Here is a 20,642-nt window from a genome sequence, read left to right on the forward strand (position 1 = left end):
ACATGAGCTTTAGAAGTTCAAAGGCACTGGTGCTCTGGTTTGGCATTACTCCAGTGTTGGAGTTCTGCCAGGCTTTCATGATACAAAGAACAAACTCTGCATTTGTAAGTTTGTGTTTGCTCTCTCTCCTTACTCACTGCAGCATGACATTTAGTTAAGGCTGGGGGTTCACCTTTCTACTTTGACACCTTCGTGAAAAATACAGCAACTTTTCGATAAGCCTTTTAGTCTGAGTGCAGTAAAGTTGTTTGTTCAGGTCCTGCTAAGCCCCTCAGATACCCGTCATTGAAAACTATCTGCTTCTCCTTTGTATGTCTCTTCTGGGTTTGGACTCATGTTTCTTCTGTAATTCTGATTCTCAGTTTAAAACTTTACTGTTTTCTAACAAAATGCAGGTCCAGTATTAATATCTTTTTCTGATTTCAGACATTCATTTCGAGTAGGTTGCCCTTTTTTACAACAAACAAAAATCTTGGGCTGCCCCTGCTTCTGCTGCTTTGAGATATTTATACTGCTGAGACTACCATGATGTGATTTATCATGTAGAAATCCAGATTTCTTTGCATTATGGCTGAAGAAAAATCCCATCTTTTGGTTTGTCTGTGATTTAATTTTCCTATTTAGCTTTATATGGAACCAGAGCAAAAGCATCTTTTTCCTTTTGCAACAACTGTGATCGTGAATAAACTTCGGAAGTGCAGAGACATATATACTAGGAGTGGTACATGAGCCACTTCTCAGTGGTATGTCACCAGGCACAAAACTGGAAGCTGCCCTTGGCGCTGGTGGTGTCCGCTCCTACTGAGTGTAGTAACGGCATCCATTACGGTGTCTAGCTGGGCAGTAATAGCTGGCAAAAGAAGGGCATGACACAGCTGGCAAAAGAAGGGCATGACACCCTGCAGTCTAGTCCTGTTGAATAATTTTGGTAGTATTGCTAAGACTGGCTGTGATGTAGTTACTGAGAACACATTTAGACTCACAAATATTAGGTTGCTACCATTAGGATACATAAAGTCTTTTATTAAATACATGGTTAAGTCACTGGGTAGAAGAGTGGCAAAGAAAGGTTCAATAAAGCCAATCTTGCACTGAGACACCCTTTCAGAAAGCTTTAATTAAAAGACTTAAAGTTTAATTTTGATTTCCACCTTTTCTTTTCCCCAAACTCACTGTTTACACATTCCAGTTTCTGTATTCTGGATTCAAGCCTGTGATCCACATGACAGTGCTCTAGTTACTCAAGAATGCTTCTCACCCTGCCTTTTAGTTCAGCACCACCATCCATCTAAAGGATGTGCCAATGCGGATGCTGTTGCCCGTCCTGCCAGAAACAACATTAGTTCCAGCTAACAGCTTTACTTTGTATGTTCCAGGTGGCCAACCCACCAAAGGAAATAGTTTTGTTTAACAAAGGTGGAGAGGCTTTTCCCTTGTATAATATCAGATACAGAGAAAGAAATACGAGTTGAATGTTATCTCTGTATGAAAAAGGGGGGAGTAGAAGAGGGAAAGAAAATAGAAGAGGGTATAGAGAAAAGCTAGTTTAACTAACAATCGTAGTATGAGAAAGAGCTTGTTTGCCCAATGTGCGTTTGAAAACACTTGGAAAGTGGCCCAGGGCCCCGAGCTCGTGTCAACAGCTGGAGTATTCCCAGATCTGTGTCAATAGCTGATTAAATGAGAAAGGGCACTGTTCTGCTGCCCAAAATGAGGTTATTCCAAACCTGTAATGTTTGTAATGAACTTTGTATTCATTTTACTTATTCTTAAATTTCATCATTACACATTGGGGTTCAAGCACCTCTCAAGATTCTAGTGCGCTCAGTCTTAAGGTGGAAAGTAACCATTACCTTTCTGTAAGAGATTACTAACCTAGTTGCTGAGTGCGTCATCAGCTGGAGCAGGGGAAGAGTTTCACTTCAGCCACGTTATTCAGTTGTCTGGGGTAGTGGCAACACTTCCTTCTAGTCTTAACGGTTCAGGCTTTCTAGAAACATACATGGGGTTCATGCTGCTCCTCTTGCTCTGAGGGGAAGGGTTGCTCTTAATTGTAGTGGGTGGGGACAATTTACAGGCAACGTGACAGTGAAGGATATAGCACGTTTCAGCAGTCTGGCAAGCCTACTAGGAGCAGTAACATACCATTTCTTCAGCAAAAAGGTGATATTCCTATAGTATGAGGAATTATGCAGATTCTGTATCCTTTGCCTACTGCATGGAGCTGCTCACCTATCCACACACTGTAGGAAGTGACGTTGGCTTTCCCTTCTCTTAACAGTGCCGCAAGCACGTCCTGCAGAAAGGTGATTTTTTGCTCAGCTATCATCCCTTCTCCATTAATACTTACTATTGAGACTCTGCCTCATTGGTCTCTATGATTGTTTTCAGTGTACCACCAGAAAAGTGTGGAAAAGATCCAGTGAGTCCAACATTTTCTAATGAGTCTAACATTTTCTGTGTGTAGTTCCTTTTTTTAATGTTACAGAATACAAGATGGTAGATTTTCCTTAAGGTCTAATGATATATCGTCTCTTTTTGGAGTAGTAACAGCAAATTTAAGATCAAGCAACCCAGGTAATGAGCTCAACGTTCCTTGCATCTACATATTATCTTCTTTTTCCTGAATTTCACTTGCATTGCAATTCCTATTTGCTTAATTTTGTTAGACTCCTCTGAAACTCAAGAATTATCTGGTCTCAGGCAAGACCAGAAATTAACTAACCTATATAATTTTGTAGCAGTTGCAATTTTTTATCAATTTACTTCTTTTTCCAGAAAACTGACATGCTTATTAAACATCAGAGGTCTCAGTGCAGAGGCAGCCTGCTAATCCCCACTCTCATCTGAAAGTTGATCTCCCCCTCCCACTGTCACAGAACGCTGATTATAAAGGGAAAGCCTACCTGTTTACAAGAACATTCCAGTATTTTGAGATAAAGATCTCTTGATTTGATTTGTTCTGTCAGGCTGAGAACCAAATTTCTCTTGCACAGAGACTGGAGCCCACCACTCATGGGAATTTAAAAGAAGACAAGATATCCAAACCACAGTAAATGGAAAGGCTTGCTTCCCAGCAACCCTGTGCTAGTAGTTCTGTAAAAATGAAACATTGTGGGAAAGCTTTGCAAACACTGGTCATGTAAACAGATCTTTATACGGAGTGAGTGGTTGCCCTTGGGAGGATTTATGTCATCTGCCAGTCCCTGAGAGACTCCACCTGGGAATCAAGCAGCACTGGATCAGCTGGCCAGGGAAGCAGGCTCAGGTCAGGGAATCTGTTTGGTGGGCGCCCGGGCTGGCTGATATGTGAAGGAATCCCAGAGGTCAAATGGAGGTTGTGGTTGTTCAGTGTCTTACTTTGGGGCTTTGCTTTGTTGTTCCGCCTTCTGTTTCCAAACAATTTGCTTAATGCTGAGCCCATCCCCTTCCCACACCATTCCTCTATCCTTGACGCTACTTCACTGCATGGGTTTCCTTTCCCTTTAAAAGGTCTAGCTGCTGCCATCCCTGGTGCTTGGCTGTGGTTTGTCTGATGTTAATACCTATTTCCATGCTGTAATCCTACTTTAGCTCTTTGGCTATTTTCTTTCTAGCTTGGTCCCAAGCCCAGCATTCCCCTGAAAAGCTGTCTTCATAGTGGGAAAATGTGGACCAGAGAGTTGTGCAGGATTTGGAGGTTCCGGAGGGTGCCACGCTTTGACATAATTTCCAAGTGTGATTAAGGTCTTGGCTAAACTAGACGATAGAGTTATGCACTGTGAATTCTGTCTTTAGATGTGATGTTACCTGAGAGGTATTCTGTCCACCTTTGTACATTGATGCATGGTGATCCATTGATTGTGGTCATCACAAGTGAAAGAAAAAAGGTAAAAGTACTACACTTAGTTGAGATGATGCAGAATGTGCTTGGGCAATACAAGAGAGACTGAGCTTGCTCTTGTGCTGTCCCGGTGAACTGACAGCCTCTGTTCTGGATTCTGTGTAAGTAAGGCTCAATGTCCAAGTGCAGAGCAGTGACGAGCAGCGTCCTCAGGGTCGGGGTTGGGACCGGCGCTGTTTAGCATCTTTGTTGGGGACACGGACAGTGGGATCGAGGCACCCTCAGCAAGTTCCCCACCGACACCGAGCTGTGTGGTGCGGGGACACGCTGAGGGAGGGGATGTGCCATCCAGAGGGGCCTGGACCGGCTGGAGAGGGGGGACGTGCAAACCTCATGGAGTTCAACAAGGCCAAGGGCAAGGTCCTGCCCATGGGTCGGGGCAATCCCCAGCACAAATCCAGGCTGGGCAAGGAGTGGCTGGAGAGCAGCCCCGAGGAGAAGGACTTGGGGGGGGTTGGTGGGTGGAAAACTGCCTGTGAGCCAGCAACGTGCGCTGGCAGCCCAGAAAGCCACCCGTGTGCTGGGCTGCACCCAGAGCAGTGTGGGCAGCAGGGCGAGGGGGGGATTCTCCCCCTCTGCTCCGCTCTGGTGAGACCCCCCTGCAGTGCTGGGTCCAGCTCTGGGGGCACCAACAGCAGAAGGACACGGACCTGCTCGAGCGGGGCCAGAGGAGGCCACGAAGATGCTTGGGGGGCTGGAGCACCCCCCTGTGAGGACAGGCTGAGAGAGTTGGGGGGTTCAGCTGGAGAAGAGAAGGCTCCGGGGAGACCTTAGAGTGGCCTTCCAGGACTGAAAGGGGCTACAGGAAAGGGGGGAAGGACTCTTGATCAGGAGGTGTAGGGATAGGATGAGGGGTGACAGGTCTAAACTGACAGAGGAGAGATTTAGATGAGATCTAAGGAAGAAATTCTTCCCTGTGATGGTGGTGAGGCCCTGGCACAGGTTGCCCCGAGAAGCTGTGGCTGCCCCCTCCCTGGAAGAGTTCAAGGCCAGGTTGGCCAGGGCTTTGGGCAACCTGGGCTAGTGGAAGGTGTCCCTGCCTGGGGCAGGGGGGTGGCACTGGATGGGCTTTAAGGTCCCTTCTGACCCAAACCAGTCTGGGATTCTGTGATTCTATTTAACATGTTGAGCAAGCTCTTTGAGGAAAACAGCCAACTGTTGAAATCTCACATGCCTAAAAGCTCCTGTTCCAGTAAGTTTTTCTGTTTGCACATCCTGGTTCAAAACTGGAACTTCTTGGAAAGTACTCTGGGAGGTAAATAACCGTGTTTCGGAAAACTTGATAACTACTTCCTACTGGCAGAAGCGAGCTCTTCTTTGGAACAGTGCCAGCTTTTGAAAGGAAATGCCTTCTCTTATTTCTTAGTCATTCCCTAGGCTTTGAAATGCCTTTAGAAGTTCAAAGCCCCTCAGAGTCCTGGCAACTTTCTTCTTTTATAATTTTGAAATTATTGCCTTATATTCTTCCATTTACATGCCTTCACCTAGTTCTGCCTTTTGTACACAGAATCCTGCCTCCAGCTGTCATAAGAGACCCTGTATGAAAAGAGGCAGAAGAAAGTTATCAGGAAATGTCAAGTTAGGAATCAGTTCTGTCTCAGCATAGGTTTAGCATGACCAAATTTTCAGGGGTATTGTCAGAAGTGTCTGTCTCCTGCCTCATAGATTTGTGATTTGCTGAATACTCTAAGGGTGCAGTGTAACAGCTGGTGTTCGCAGAGGGACAAGTCTCTTATGCCTCCTTTCTGATAGCCTCATTTATTTGCTCTGTTAGCACTTGACTTTAATGATAACTCGTATGTAATGATTAGGGACAGCTGAAGCCCTTTATATACCAGTTAAATAGATCACATGCTAATACTTCAGTGTGGAAACTACACTGCTTTAAGGTGATTAATTAAAAGTGCCAGTCAGATCTTGTAACTTAGGTAAGTCTTTCATATAATAGATAACCTAAGATGAAATAAAACAAAGAGTTGCTTAACTCACCTGTGCATGAATGAATCAATTGTTAATGTAGTAATTCCTTCATGTTAGCCAGTCACATTTTAAGAATGTTTTTGCTTTTGGTAGTCAGAAGTGGCTTTAATCGTAGGAGTCCTTCATATTGTAGGGCTTATCCATTACTAGTATTAGCAGCTGATACATTATACACTTTAATCACATGCTTCAAATTTATTCTGTGTTGTTTACATATTTTTCACTTTAAATAGTGTATTGCTTGAAGCATGAAGTATGCTGTATGAACAGCAACTTGTGCCATATATTTACTCCAGAAACACTAATAACAATGTTGAATTAAACTCAGAAGTGTCACTGCTTAGGTTGTATGTGAATTTGATTTCCAGAAATATGCAGGGTATATTATTTACATTGGATGCTTCTTCAGTATTATGAGAGAAGAAACTGCTAAGCTCTGGCATAATGAACACATAAAATTAACAGAAATCTAGGATTTAGTGGGGTTGTAACTGGAAGTGAGTAGATGATGCAGAGCAATCTCGGGGGGCAAGAGCACAGTGAAAGTCATTTGTATGGATGCATTTGAGGATACTTCTCGCAGAATGAATGAATATTGAGAATCTTGAAAAATATGGTGCCAAATTTTTCCCAAATTCATCCTGTTCCCATCTGTCCTTGCAGAGATTTTAGGTGATCAAACAGCATATAGCAACAATTTCCTAAGCTTATTTCTTATTATTCTTTTTTCTTCCTTTGTTAACATGATCTGCTGTGCCTGCATGCTTGGTGAGGAGCCTGAAGGAATGCATCGTGTATGTCAGTGTTGTGTTGCAACTCTCATGTAAACTTGTATATAGCACAATAGTTTGCAAAAATGCAGTTATCTAAATAAGGGTACTTTTAGTGCAATTTAACATATTTCAGTTTTACAGGCCTGATTCATTATTATCTTTTCCTTTCAGTAGACAATTACAAGTACAGAGAGAGTGAAGGGTTCCCAAATCAGAACGTTTCCCCTTCATACAGATTTAAAAGACTACATGTTGTTTAAGACATTGGAAACCTTAACTTTTCAAACGTTAACAGGGAATTTTGTTCACAAATAATTTTTATAATTAAAGTTGTCATGGCTAGTCTGTTGGTTAATTTGGATTGCTTCAACACTGGTTTACTTGGATAAACTGTGTTTCCAAACTTTAAATAGCAAGAGGCAAAGCCACAGCTGCATGGCACTTTTTCTTAACATAAACCTCCACTGATTTTTCTTTTTTGGTCTTTAATTGAGCTGAAAATTTACAATGGTTTGTTCCTTTAATTTAGAATAACTGATGATAACAATGAAAGCATAAAACATTTTGTCCATTACACTTGACTTTGTGTTCCAAATTGCAATAGTAAAGTTCGACTGCATGAAAATGAAAGGGAACGAGAGAAATCTTTAATTCAAACTGATGTTTCTGGAGATATTTTGGTATGTCTTACACATACTTGGTGTCTTTTGCCAAAGGGTAAAGGAACTGGCCTGGCTTTTTGAGTCTGGGAGGTCACCTGCTGGTCGCTATGCCTCAGTGCATCCCGACATCTCTTCCTGGAGCGCATCAGGAATGACCTACTGAGCGCTGGAGATACATCTCCACCCATCAAAAGATGAAACTGCTGATTCTGCTTCAGGAATGGGAACTCATCAAGCAGTCACATACGCCTGAGTAAAGCTTTCAGTCAGTCCTAGGCCTTTGTTTGTGCTGTGCAATCATGTCTCCAGAGGTGCAGAGTAACAATTTTATGTGGTGATGAAAAAAGGCAGGCACGTACATGGCCTGGAAAACAGACAGCTCTTGTTTCTATTGCTTATTAAGAGGTACAGCAATTTCATTTTCTTACGAAATAAACTGTAGTAATATTGGCCTCTGCAGAGCACTATGTGAAAACATGTAGGGAACGTGGACAGTAGTCAAAGTTATCACTTGCTGAAATCATCTGGAAAGACAGATGTGAGAGGGTGAATGAAACAAACAGCTCTCCTTATCCTTCCTGTGGACGCTTCTCACATACAGTCTGCTGTGAAAAGAAGGATCTCAACTTTGACTTAAGAAATGCTGTTCATCAAAACCTCATTCTCATTGTGCAGAACTCTCTGGTATGAGGTTGCTTCTGATACCCATCTAAAACTAGTGTAGATGTCACCGCACTGCACCACACTGTGCAGTGAAGGTATGTCCTTAATCCCTCTGTGATGTTCTTTAGTTTGCACAAGGGGACCTCTGACACACCACCTGCTTCTTAAACTTGACTGTCATAACAGCCTAGAATTCCAAGGTAAACACTAAATAAATATCTGTAATGTAGGAGGAAGATGTTGAGCCAAGTAGTTTACAATTATACAATGGAACCCTTTTCCCTTCACTGCTGTTTGCCAGTTTGATTTGAAGCAAAAGGCAGTTCCTTTAGGTGGAACAGATGTAAGTAGAACTATATCTTGGTACAAATTGGCTTCAAAGGGAAATTGCTGGTCTCAGTTACAACAAACACTTATAACACTCATAAACCATTATAAAGAATACTTAGAATACTTTGACTAATTTTTAAACAGGAGTTACCAACAAATCCACTGGTATTATCTAGACTTTCTTATTTTGGTGGTGTTTAAAATGTAATGGTTTATCATAATTCTTCCATTTTAATCCATGTGTATTGACATGTTTCTTCTTGATTAGTCAGTGATGTTTTTCTGAGTTTCTCCTGTGTCTCATCTGGACTTGGAGTTTGAAAGGAAAGACGGTGTCTTAAGCATGGGTGAACAAATGAATCACTATGATCAAGCTGGCATGTGAATTTATAACCTAGAAGTGTTTGAGGTAACTGTGTGTATGTTTCCATCCTCTAGTTAATGTGAAGTTATCTCATCCCCAGAGATATTTCATGGTAACTTCCTCATGTGCCCACTTTCTCAATCCCTCCCCAGGTGCTCTGAAGCAGTAAATTAGGAATTAGCACACCTGCCTGCAGTCTGATTTTTCCAATTAAATGTGTTTCAGAATTAGTATTTGAAGTCTAGTGCAGAAGTAAGAGATTATTGTTCCTAACTGGGGGAGGAAGATGATTCTTTAACAGACTTTGTTCGTGTAAAACGAATGCATTACATGGGTTACTCACAGGTGCAAGCTGGCACCTACACGACTGTTTCTACCTGTCAGCACAGTAAAGTTCCTCAGCAATCACAGTAGTGAAGGTGATCTCTTTTAAGGGAGAATTTGATCGCTTTAGGAACAGGATTGAAAGTGTGTGTCCATAACCGAAATCTGGGTTTGTTGACCCAAGTTCTTACAGGCCTAAGCCTCCTTCTCACACGCTTTCTCCCAGTACTCACAACTGCATTGTGAGGTGGGGACTGTGTGAACACAAGCAGCACACCTCCCTTAGAGGAAGCCCTCAAACTCTGTGGGAAGTGTAAAGAGCAAAGGGAAGATCTCCCTCCCCCTTTGTCATTGCCAAGAAAAGAAGGAAATGAGGGCCAGGTTGTTCTACTGAATTAGAATCCATTTTTTTCACATAGAGCTTATTCTCAGCCACAGTTCCCATTTGCCGCTGTATGTTCAGAAGACTTTTATCAATTGGAGACAGCAGTGGTGGTTTGCTGGGGCTTTTTGTGGTTTTGTTTTTTAGTTTTGGGGGTTTTGTTTGATGTGTTTTGGGTTTTTTTAAGTGGCAGCTTGTGAAACTTACCTTGAATACCTGGTAGTTAAAGGGAGGAACAATCTCAGTACTCTCTCTGTGAGTACAGTACTACCTGCAAATCCTCACAGCCTGAGTGTGAAAAGGTCGTTGCTCACCGGTGGGGGGAGTTGGTCACTGCACTCTGCAGCGACAGGTTGCACCCACCCTTCTAAATGGGTTTCCCATTGAAATGTAGCCACGCTGGGTTATCTAGTGTTACTGGATCACTTTTTATGACAAATCTCAGGAGTAAGAACCACCTTTTCTTACTACTTAACGTATCTGAGCAGCCCCTTTTAAGAGACTTTATTTTTTCTTTACAAAGTGGATGAGAGAGGAACTATGCTCCAGACAAAGCCTGCCTGGTACTGGAGACTGTCTCAGTCAAATGGAAATTCAAAATTCACAGTGACTGAAATACTTTTAATTGGTTAGTTTCCTTATTTCTTTGAAAAAGGGTCATATTTTCCTTTGTTATGCTAGAATCTAAGACAATATGAGGGGGGAAAAAATTTTATTTTAAAAAATCACATTATTACTGGTTGATAGTTCAATAAGTCTTTTGAGTTCTGATACTGCTGTACTTATCACAAACTGGATCATCAGAAACTAACAGCATTGTAGATTGTCAGGAGGCTGGGTTTTGGTAATGTGTCTTAAGAAAACACTTAATCGAAAATGTCATCTGGTCTTGCTATACTAATAACTGATACTAGATTTTGGGGAGGGTTCCTCAGTAATGGAGGACAAACAAGTTAGTGCCAAAGCAGCAGAGCTAAAAACGCTTTGTTTCCAAGATATGTGTTCTTAGTATCTCTGGGCCCCTCGCCCTTATCACCTCCCTTCAATAACCTGAGTTCTTCTTCCTTCCTTTCGCATTCTTTAAGCATCCTCATCAAGCAAAAGACAACATATGCTGTGACTAATCTGCTGCTGTGCACACGCGTTTTTTCTGGCTACTGCCTTGCAGAATGTGTAACAGCTGAACTCCACCAACCTCTGCCCCCCCACCCACTGAAGGACACTATTCTGTACCAAACATTTACATGCACATACATTTACATCTTGTCCTTTCCTAGCAGCATCCCCTTAAAATGCAAATGTAGTTACAAAAACTTCACGGTAATTAAATGGGATACAATTAGAATGGATTGTTTTATTTTAAAAATGTTAAATCAACAACAGACTGTTCTCTGGACAGCAGAGTTGGAAAAGTTCAGTTTCTTAGATGTTTTCCTGCTGCCCTAGCTTGCCCCATGTCCTTTTTGAATACTGCTGCAAGTACCCAGAGCCTCTGATTTTCACAAAATTTGCAAGAACATGCTATCTTAAGACCTCTGTTCTGCCCTTAAGCTTGGTTAAAATTAGCTGATAGGTTCAGAAGAGTGACAAGGCTGACAGGCAGATAGCATATGTTTAATTTCATTATGAAATGAAGCTCAAAGAGGCTCTAGAAGGGATTCTCCAGTGTGCTGTATTTGTGCTTGACTGCACAGATGTGAGAGAAAGCAGCTTTCAGGTGTCTTCAGCCAAATGTATTTTCAGGTACAGGGATAGGAGGACCAGGGAGGCCGAGTTCCTGCCCCATTTAATAGTGAGAATGGCTGATGGACATGTTGCGAATGGCTACTCAATGTAATTTTCTTCTGGCCTGATGTGCAGACCTGTACTTCCTGCGCAATAGTCCAGCTCTGCTCTCAGCACAAAATAACTAATTTTGGTTTGGGCTTTTTCTGTAACATTCATCATGATAGTATGTGGGTACTTCACTAGCACTGTTTCCTCTCGAGAGCAGTGTCGGGGAGGAGGGCTCTATAATATCCATTTCTTTGCAAGGGAAATGAGATGTAGGAAGTTTTGTGTCAAAAGCATCCTCTAGTGTTGGTTGCCCTCTTTTGAGGTAGAATCACTGAATCGTTTAGGTTGGAAAAGACCTTTAAGATCATCCATTAACCCAGCACTGCCAAGTCCACCACTAAACCATGTCCTTAAGTGACACATCTACTCGTTTTTTAAATACCACCAGGGATGGTGACTCAACCACTTCCCGCGGCAGCCTGTTCCAGGGCTTGACAACCCTTTTGGTGAAGAAATTTTTCCTAAGATCCGATCTAAACCTGCCCTGGTGCAACTTGAGGCCGTTTCTTCTTGTCCTATCGCTTGTTACTTGAGAGAAGAGACCGAGTGCCTAGGGCATGCCTTCTCAGACCATTTGGCATTATACATAATTTCATTATGTTCAAATCACAGCTCTTATTGTCCTCAGCTGTAGTTATAAATGCTTGAGACTTCTGCATTTCAGACCCTGGGCCTCAGTTTGTTAAGGAGGGGGAAAAAAAAAAGAAAACATATCTGAAGTACTATGGCATAACTGAATTGTGAACTGTATGCTGCCAGCTGGGAAGGAAGCCAATTAGAAGTATTTGATTGCTTTAATGATAGTCAGTCCATTCTCTTCCTGCAACCTCCTGCTTGGACTTCTGCCCAAGCAGAGGGAACTTGGTGCCCTGAGACCCAGTGCCTTATGTCACTCCTCAGTATTCAACTGTGAGGCTACTGCAAAGGCAATTTTGCTGTGTCTGTAGTCCAATGATAGTTCAGTGACGTGGATCAGATCTTCAGCAACTTTTATTTTAGTGGTAGGATGCTGCCCACTTGTTATATAGACCCCCATTCCCATATTTTTCACTGGTTTCCAGATTTATTTGGCCTGCCATTTCTGCATTCCTAACTCTCAACCTGACCTGGAGAGGCCCTAATTCTAGGCCATTTGCTAGGGAATATCCAAAAGGTACTGGAGATTCCATTTCAGTAACAACAGAAGCAGGGGCCTTATCTGTAACACTTTTTCACTGTACTTCATTGATTTTTATCTACAGTGGGATTCTCCTGTGAAGCAAGACCCTGTGGGAAAAATGTACCCATGTAACAGAAGAATTTCACAGTACCTGTGGACAGGGGACAAGATTACTGTTGAATTGTCTAATCTGGATAATTCCTATTTTCTTTATATTTAAATTTGAAATCTAGTAATATCTCAAGGTATGATGTTTATTTAATTTTAAAAGATTAAATAGAAAACAAAGAGGAAAAATTAAATATGTATGCCTTGTGAGGGGCATTTAAGTTTGATGCAATGAATCTTAAGACAGTTGCCCAACTTCTGAGCCCCTACACTGCTGAAGTAAATTGACATCCACTTTGTTGATGAGCAGGGAAGAACATGGCATTCTTGACTTTTCAGTTTCACAGCTAAGAATCAGGAATCTCAGGGTCTTCCTGGTTTTTGTAGGACTAACTGTTCCACACACACTGAGCTCTTGTGGTCTCTCAGAACTCCTAGATTTCCACTTCCCATCTCCACTCCTAAAGCTACTCTTCCCAATACTGTTTTAGCTTGCTGATTCTGTTTAAAAAGAACCTTCTCCACTCCATCCCTGCCCTCCGCCCCAGGCTGCCTCTATCCCTGGTCTCTTCCCTGATCTAGTTTGCCACAAAAGTTACATTGGCATGATTATGGAGAAATAAACAAGTGGTAAGGGAAGAGCTGTTTAAAATAAATACTTCTCCCAAACCAGGCAAACTTCTGCCAAACATGGAAAGTCATACTCAGGAAAGAACTCATCACCTGGCACGTCCAGTGCTATGGCTGTCCTCAGGCTCCGACTGTGCCTGGGACAGAGGAGCACAAATCCCACGATGCTGAGCTGTTCCTCCAAGCTGTGCAAGTGTCCTGCTGGAAGACAGCCTGCAAGGGGCACCGGCCACTCATTACCTTTCCTGTGACGACCTGCCCACACCCCACTGTCCTCTGACACTGAAATTCCAACTCTTCTTGCTGCCAATAACGTGATGATATACCCACTGAGCACAGGACAGTGGGGAGGCCTCGACCTGTAGCAACTTATGACATAAGCTATTTACTAAGAGACCATCGAAAAAACTTTGGTTACAGTGGCATAAAGACCTTTGCAGGAAGAAAAATACTTTGTGAAGAAAGACAGTCTGAATCTGACATGTAGGGCAGAAAAACCTGCCAAGGACTGGAAATGACTTGCTGTTGCCTCTTCTGGCGCTGGGATGAGAAGTCAGGGGGTTAAAAAGTCTGGGTATCATTTGCCTAAACCACTGAAGTTAGTGAAGAGAGAATTAGCTGAATGTCAAGAGACTTTCTCCTCACAACACATGCACAGTCCAGGTTAACAACGACCCTCTTATCATCGTAACAGCAACCCCTGCATACATCTCTGCTTTTGCTACAGATTGTGGAATTATTTAGCTGACTTGGCAGGGAGAAAATCTGGAGTTCTCATGTTTAACTGGTTCCTACATTGATTGTGATGTAGGAAGCCCTGTGTTGTCTAAGCATCAGCCATCTGCCTCACAGGTGAAGGAAAATCAAGTAGAGGTAGTTTGCACTAAGGGATTAAAATGCTTCTATTTAGTACACCAGATGCTGTGCATTTCTGAAATCCTACCGAAACCTACAAGGTCTATGTTGGCATAGTGTATCCTCTGTTGTTACCAGGCTAGAGCACCACGGTGATGCCCCTTCAGCTCTTTCTGTACACGCTGTAGTTGGCAGCCTTTGGTCTGTCGTACTGAGGTCTTGGGCTTGTGGGGCTATTTCGTGGCTTGTGGTAGAAGCCCAGAGCGTACGATCCTGTGATCCATCCTTGATGCATCTTCACTGAAGACGTCTTCAATGATTTGTTAAGCTAACGTTGCTGTGTCAGGCTAAGGATGCCACTGTCTTGTCTTCGGTTGTAACAAAGTCTATTTAGGAAAAGAGCTGGCGATTTGTAGACTGTGGCATTATTCCTCTGCCAGCGGGTCAGGGACTCGCCCCAGAGCTGGAGTTTGCTTCATCACCAACAAGGGATCCCGCAGCGGTTTGTCTAATCCCCCTTGTAACCGATTTCTACTTTTAGGGTCTGTAACATCTTGTGTAAATGAGTTCCACCACTTAGTTGTACATATTTTAAAGGAAAACTGTATCGCTGGCTGCCATCCAGCACTTCTTGCAGTGCGAGAGCGAAATAAAATTCATTACCCGCGCACCTTTCCCACATGATCCGCGGCGGTTCCGTAGACTGGCGCTATAACAGAGCGGCCGGGGCCCGGGCTGGCTCCTCCAAGAGGCGCGGGTGAGGAGCCCGCGGGACGCCGGCGGTCGGCCGGGAACGGCGCTCCCGGGCCGCACAGGCCGCAGCCGAGCGGCGTCCCCCGGAGGCAGCCGGTGGTTTTGGCGCGGTCGGTTACGGGGCCGCAGCCCCCGCCCGCTCGGGGCGCGTCCCCCCGGCGTGGGCCGCAGCCGCCGCGCCGCCGCCACCGGGGCTCCGCGCCCGGCCGCTGCCCGGCGAGGGGCGGCCGCCACCCGCGGCAGCGCCGGGAGGCGGCCCCGGCCGGCTTTGCCCCAGCCCCCCCCCCGCCGCCCCGCGGGCCCGGTCGCCGGCGGGAAGGGCCGCCGCTGCCGGTCCGGGCCGAGCCCCGGCGGGGCCTCCCCCGGGGCTCCGTGGCGGCGGGGCCGTGTGCGCGCCGAGGGAGGGCCGGAGCGGGTCAGCGCCGCGCGGGGGCGGGGATAACCCCGCGGTGCCCGTCACGTGGAGCAGATGAAAGGGAAGCGGCTCGGCAGGGCGGAGAGCAGCCGGGGCGAGGGACGGCGGGCGCGGGGCCGGCCAGCAGCGGGGCTCGGCGCGGCGGCAGCGCGGCTGCCATGGGGCGCTGACCTGCCCGGGAGCCCGGCCCCGGAGCTGGAGCCGCTCGGGAGCGATGCGCGGCGGCGGCGGCGGGGCGCCGCTCGCCGCCCCCCCCCCCCTCCGCCCCGCCGCCGAGCGATGAGGGGCTGCGGGGCCGGCGCGGGGCCGGCCGTGCCGCCGCCGCTGCTGCTGGGGCTGCTGCTGGCCGCGGCGCCGGGCGCGGCGCTGGGCAAGGAGACGGCGTTCGTGGAGGTGGTGCTGTTCGAGTCCAGCCCCAGCGGCGACTACACCACCTACACCACGGGGCTGCAGGGCCGCTTCTCCCGCGCGGGGGCCACGCTGAGCGCCGAGGGCGAGATCGTGCAGGTGAGCGCGGCCGGGGGGGCGCCGCCGGCCCCAAGATGGCTCCGCGGGCCCGGGGCCGCCCGGCACCTGGCGGCACAAAGCGCGCGGCGGGCCCGCCGCCCCCACGTGCGCCGTGCGGCCTGGGGGCGCCGCGGCCGCGGTGACATGCGCGCCCGCGCACAAAGGGCCGCGGGGCGGCCGAGCCCCGGGGCCGCGGCCTCCTCACCTTGCCGGGACGGGCCGGCGCGGAAGCCGCGCGGGCGGCGCCGCGCTGCGCTTGCCGGGTTTGACAGCCGGGGGCGCGGGGCCGCGGGTCGCCCTCCGGCGGGCGCCCTCGCACCTCCGCCGGCCGCGGGGCCTGCGCGGTGGGGACGGGGACCCTGACCCTGCCGGCCGCGCGCTGCGCGGGGACGGGGCTGCGCGGGCGCGGCCCCTCGCTGTGCCGCGGGCGGAGGTTGCGCGGAGCCGCGCTGCCGTGTCGGTCTTGGGGCTCCCCGGGCTCTTGCGGCAGCGCTGCGCGCCCGTGGGGGAGCCCCCTGTGAAAATCCCCCGCGGGCAGTCGCCGCGCTCCGCGCCCTCCGCCCGCTGGGACGCCTGGTCCTACGTGCGCTGCCGCGCTGCGCGTACCTGCTGCCCCTGCGCGGGGAGCTGGTTTCGAGTGGTTCTTTCGCAACGTAAAATTCCTTATAAAGCTGCTCTTGACTTGCTCGCCAGAGACACAGTTTCTGAATTTATCTGAACGCAGCTATTCTTCGCTCTGTTTGAAACTCCTGAAGTGCTTATCTAATTCCTTTGAAGTCGCTCGTAATTATTGACTTTATTTTTTTTTTCCCCTTTGGCTAAGTAAAGAAAAATGACTTAAACGCTGTTTTAATAAGTTTGACTGTTAAGCGATTGCCAATAGCCATCCTTGTATCACGTTAACAGCTGGAGTTTGTTTGCTTGAGTCCCATATATGTACACATACATACACACAGAAATACCTATATAAAAGTTTAAAAAAGCTTGCTGATGGTGAGTAAGCTCTAAAAACAACTGGTGAAGCTCTACAAGCAGAAATACATTACTATCAAAATAACCTTTTTCTTATAAAACAGGGAATGCTGCTTTTGACTGCTTGTGATTTCAAAACAGTTTCAGCTGTGAGGATTTCTTACAAAAGCTCTCTTGCAGGCAGAAGAGTTGTGAGGAGAAGCTGCTTGATATAAGGGTTTTTCTTTATTCTTTCAGAGGAGAGAGGGAGGGACCAATTATATTTCTGACATTTTAAAAAAAGTTGGTGCTAGTAGGGGCTGAAATGGGCATTGATGTTTTCTAACCTTCTGGTGCATTATCAAACAGTACCTGTAAGACTTAACACTGCATCTTTGGGGATAGCAAGAGACTCTAAAGTTTCTTTTTTGTGTCAGGTGTTAGTGATAAGAACAGAATAGGGGCCATACTTTTACTGAGGTCATACTTTCCTTGAGTTTTAAGTGAAAGTGGAGAAAGAACATCCTGTTGTGTCAAGGCTCAGATTTGCATAACTTGAAGCAAAGGTATTAAATAGACTTTTGTAGGCCTTATTATGTGTAACATCAACTATCTGCTTCCTCTTAATGCCTGGACAGACAGCGCCCCATATGGGAGAGACTGCAATGGAAGACAAATTATGTGACATTTATCACTCAAAAGCTGTTTTGCTTATTCATCTCTACATATACTAGATAACATACATCATGAACAGGCTGGTTTTTTTTTTTTTTTCTGAGCCACTGTGTGTGCTGCCTTTTTTTTTTTCCGAAGAAGAAGAGAATATGGCAGACATCGTTCCAGAGCAGCTAGACTGAATGCTGTCAGTCACATTTTCACTGTTGAGATTTTAGATTACATACAGCATCTCTTGTCAGTGTCCTGCTTCCTTCATCTCCTGAAATTGAGTTTTTCAGAGCCAAAATATATAAAGATTTTTCACAACATTGTCTCACCTCCCTTTTTCAGCTAGGCTGTGTATTTATGGAACTATATGAATCTGCTGTTCTGGATCATTTAAAGCTTGCTGTGGGGTTTAGAAAGGGATTGTGAAGCTAATGCCGCTAAGAACCTGTTCAGCAGTAGCTAGTGGTACATCAGCGAAACAAGCTCTTCTCGGCCTCAGCCACCTTGTCAGTGCACACAGCTCTTTCAAGATTAAGATACATTTTTCTTTAAAATGAAATATTAGAAATTCTTGAAAATCAGGCACACATTAAAGAATGGATCAAAGGAATTGTGGTTTTGGGACTACACAAAGGCTTACTTTTGTTTACGTTAATAGCATCAGTTACTCATTGGTCTTGAAAGTCTGAACAAAAAACCCCAAAACTTAAGAAACAATGCACTTTCAGCTTTTGATAGGTCATACATTCGCTCCCAAACTGGTTATTGGTCAGATTCCTATCCAGTAGTGGTATGCTATTATATTGTTTCTCATGTTATTGTGAACAAGTCTTATTAGGGTCAAGTGTCTACCAGAATAACTCTTCAGAGAGATGAAATGTTCATATGTCTTCTTTCATGTGGCCACAGTTTGTATTCAGCAAATTCATCCTTAGGTTGCTGTGTCAGCTGGTCCTTAAACTGCTCGAAGGTCTAACCATCTCGGTGGTATCTGGCATACTGGAATATTACGTGTTTCTTGGAATATTCTCACCATTAGTATGAGTTCGGAATTTGAAAACATCTGATTAGAGAGTGTGAAAACAAGATCTTGTTGAAACCTCTAAAATGATATTTTGCTTTAAAAGAAACTATGACCGGTGAATTACTTATGGTTCAGACTTGTAGCATTCAGGCCAAGAGCACAGATACAGTTCTGTGTCAAACTAGATACTACGCGGCCACAGAGTCACAGTGCCAGGACAATAAGCATCATCGGTTGGACTGGCAGTGGCTTTTTTGCTCCTAGTGGGATTAGGTGTCTTAGTTCTACTTGCAATTGGCAAGATTCTGTTTAAATTGCTTATTCTGCTTGATAGTAAGGTGTGGAGCATCAAATGCTGTGTTTCCTATAAATTTGTGGTGGGGATGGTGCTGCTCAGGTGAGGTGCTGGGAAAAGAGAATCTATTTTAACGTTTGTTTTAGATTGCATTAAACTCTGACTTGTCAAAAACTTTTAACTGATACACGTTCATCGTTGTCAATTCTCTCTCTTCATCTTTCTTTTTGCTACTCCTGCCTTAGATACACTGCTGAATACAGTAATATAGGTGGGTTACCAATATATACAATTTTGAAGAGAATCAGCATGGAGGAGAGATTTAGGAATAGTATACCTGTTTTTTTCTTGGGTGATGAAAGTTTAGGCTTTGGTTGGTTTGTTTCTGCTTGGAAGCCTCAGCAGGGAAATAATGAACTTTATGTAGCCGTTGAACTGAAGCAATGCATAGATTACATAATAATCTCCAGTTGCATATATTTTTTGTGCTCAAAAGGTAACAGTTTGGGGAGAACAAGCATAACTCAGTGCCTTAAGCTCTAGGAAGAAAACAAAAGTGGGACACTTCCCCCACTTGCCCATCTTCTTTCGCTTGCAGAAGATGGGGAGGTTTCAAACTGGAGTTTGAGGCCATGTGCCCGTGTGTTCCTTCCTTCTGTCTCCCTCCCACTCCTTATTTACTTAAATAGCTTTGAACCTTTCCTCTGTTTTCTCAAAATGCAAAAGTAGCTGAAGACTGTAAATTTGTCAAGTAGGCTTCGCACTCTGAAGCACTGGCGGAGTTTTTAACAGCGTTGAAAGCAGTGACTTGAAATAACTGTGCAGATAGATGTCTGGCAGCGATCAGAGGAGGCTGAGTCAAGGGAATGTTAGTGTCCTTTGAGAATGGAAAACAAAAACGTGTATTTTCAGGTTTTTGTTGTTGTTTTGGGAACAGGCAGGTTAAGTTTTTTCTTGTTTGAGTTGAGTGCCCGAAGGCCATTCAAATTGAGGAAGTGGAATTATTTGTGGCTTTGAGTCACTGTCTTGTTGAAAGTTTTCTTTGCTAGTTATCCTCTTAGAATAGGAAGACACCAGTGATTGGGTTTGTGTTAATTTCCACACCTTAACTGTAAAGCTGTGGCTTACAGTAATGATCCTGAGCACATCAGGAATAATACATTTCTCTGGTAAAACTGAGTTCCCAGTACCAGTCTGTGGGGCTTTGGGTTTGTTTTGTCATTGTGTCCTTGGAGTGAAGTATCTTGGAGCTGAGCTGTCATTGGAACGTGGCACTTTCATTCTGATGGAGAACAAAGAGCTGACACCCCGTGGATGCTGAGAATGGGATGAGAGGGGCTGTTCACCATTTACTGTGTTCCTCTGTTTTGGTGCAAAGACAGGAGACCTGGAACGTATCTGTTGTGTCTTGTGTGAGAAGTGGGACTAGGTTATAAGTGTTGTCCTTTCTGATCGTCAGTCTTTGATGTTACAAACAGATGCTCACAATGGGCAAGTGTTCCGAGGCATGTGAGGATAGTCATCTCTGAGACGTCCATCTTCAGCTGTTGAATCTAAGCACTGTCCTGCTCGAGCCTGTCATCTGAACTTGTGTCAGGCAGAACCATGAGTCCCATCACCTTTCCGGAGGCCTGCTGAAAGTTAAGGAGCTTGTGTTAAATAGGTAACAAGGCTGAATTAAGAGACTTAATTGCAGCTGTCTTTAAAAAAAAAATAAAATCTGAGCTTTCACAGTGCTTATTTCCTGTTTAAAGTTTTTTAATAATTTAATTAATGACAAGTCACTGATGACTCCTTTTTGGCTGTAACAGCATCAGGTGTGTGTGTCTGTTATGAGTCAGAGCAGTGAGTAATTTCTATACTTGTTGCTTTGCTGGTTTGTGGATCAGAAACCTTGTCTAATCTAAGCTTCAGTTTTTCTTCTGTTTTCTGGTTATCATTGTATTAAGACTTGACTATCCAACTGGTAGGAACAAGACTCTTCTAGACCACAGCCTTGATATATGCATTGAATAGCAAAGTACAAGTTTTGGTTGTACATTTTCTGAAATCTCAGTTCTTTAAAGCATGGGTGCAGGTTTT

At 45.1% G+C, this 20,642-nt stretch overlaps 1 protein-coding gene across 2 annotated transcripts in view; it reads left to right on the forward strand.

Annotated features, from left to right (window-relative positions):
• Positions 1 to 15,403: 15,403 nt before the first annotated feature.
• The window catches only part of ZNRF3 (zinc and ring finger 3), a 95,501-nt gene continuing 90,262 nt past the window's right edge, over positions 15,404 to 20,642 (forward strand). Inside the window, exon 1 of one of the 2 annotated variants that reach the window (XM_074887255.1) lies at positions 15,404 to 15,624. The gene's annotated coding sequence lies outside the window, so the exon portion shown is untranslated. The remainder of the gene's footprint in view (positions 15,625 to 20,642) is intronic. The other variant, XM_074887257.1, reaches the window with a different exon arrangement.

Source organism: Strix uralensis, chromosome 17 (assembly GCF_047716275.1).
Source record: "Strix uralensis isolate ZFMK-TIS-50842 chromosome 17, bStrUra1, whole genome shotgun sequence".
NCBI classification, from domain to species: domain Eukaryota; kingdom Metazoa; phylum Chordata; class Aves; order Strigiformes; family Strigidae; genus Strix; species Strix uralensis.